This window comes from Mesitornis unicolor, unplaced genomic scaffold (assembly GCF_000695765.1).
Source record: "Mesitornis unicolor isolate BGI_N332 unplaced genomic scaffold, ASM69576v1 scaffold9569, whole genome shotgun sequence".
NCBI classification, from domain to species: Eukaryota; Metazoa; Chordata; class Aves; order Mesitornithiformes; family Mesitornithidae; genus Mesitornis; species Mesitornis unicolor.
This window is the reverse complement of record NW_010209219.1, coordinates 4,762-6,401: the sequence shown is the minus strand read 5'-3', so window position 1 is coordinate 6,401 and position 1,640 is coordinate 4,762.

Sequence of the window (1,640 nt, the reverse complement as noted above, 5' to 3'; positions counted from 1 at the left end):
AGGAACTCAGAGGTGTGATAAAATACATGGACAGTGCACTTTTCCCACCCGTACGCTGACAAAAAGCCGCTGAAAACATTGGCTGAAAGCATCAGCTGCGAAACCGATGCCTGGGGAACAAAGCTACACAGAAAATATAACAATATTATATTATAATATAACATTATTATACGTGTTATGGCTCGTAACTATCCCGGCAGTCACAGGAATGAGGGCTCACACAGGGCCCGTTTCATTGCACAGTTCACAGGAGAGAGACGGCGTCCGAATACGCGGGGATCTCCCCCAAAACTAAAAAGCACCGTCCAAAACCGGCCCCGTTTCCTCCGGTGAGGAATCCAAGCGGGGTCCTTGCGCCAGCGTCCTCCAGAACGGCGCCCAACGAGGGGACCGCGTTTGGAAGAGTTTCTTTTTAAAAAGTTGCAATACTTTTGTGTTTGATAGGAAAAAAAAAAAAAAGAGTCTTGGTATAGAAGATTGAAATAAAAACGGTAAAAGCCACCTTCCGAATTCGGAGGGGCCGCAGGTAACGCAGACGGGAACCCCTCCGGCCAAAAATAAAACCCCGAGCCACAGGGCCGCGACGCAGCCAACGGAGCCGCTCTCGAGTCCTGAAGCTTCCAGGGGAACGGCTCCCACTGCCAGCACCGCACAGAGGAGGTGCCCAAATCGTCACCATCCTCCTCCTCCTGCACGGCCCATCCGTCCTCCAGGCCTGCAGAAGGTAGGAAGTCTTTCGAAAGTTCAGCAGTCTTTGAAAAAAAGACTTAAGGTGTTTTCTTTTACACGTGGATATTCTGTATAGCTACAGCTTGTTTCCCCTAGGGCTTGTTTTATTCTGAGAAAGAAGGGAATATATTCAACTCGGGGAATTCTTCGTTGTTGTAGTTGGGTCCTTGGTCTCCCAGCATGGTCAGCATGTCCTGCGAGGATACAAGGAGAGAGTTATTAGCCAGACTCGAGTGTTATGGCCTCAAGTTGTGCCAGGGGAGGGTCAGGTTGGATTTTGGGAGGAATTTCTGTACTGAAAGGGTGGTCAAACACTGGCAGGGGCTGCCCAAGGAGGTGGTGGAGTCCCCATCTCTGGAGGAGTCCAAAAACCGCACGGATGTGGCACTTGGGGACGTGGTTTAGTGGTGGACCTAGGGCTGGATCGTGGTTGGACTCGATCTGAAAGGTCTTTTCCAACCCAAACCACGCTGTGATTCTGTCACGTTGGTCACTTGCTGACAGGGGAGCGACCACGAGCCAGGATGGTCCCTTCCCACCCAAGCAGGGCCTGGGTCCAAGGCTGCAGGAGAGCAGCGAATTGAGCAGTGACTGAAAACAGGGAGCAGCAACTCATGAGCTCTCAAGAGTCACCTTCACTTGATGGGATCGGGGTGGGCGTTTGGCTTTTCATTATCAGAGCTAGAAGGGTTAATTCAACTGTGGAGCTGGTGGAGTTTTGTGCTGATCCTGCAACGGACCAAGGCACGAAGCCAGCGCACCCGAGGCCTCGCCGCTCTCCAGTTTCAGCTCCATCAGCTCAAGTCTGAGGCCTCACCAGGTATCAGAAACCAGAGGGAAGCAAAGAACGGCCCCCCCCTCCCCCAAGTCCTCACTCGGGAGGTTAAAAAAAGCACCGTCTTACTGAGAAG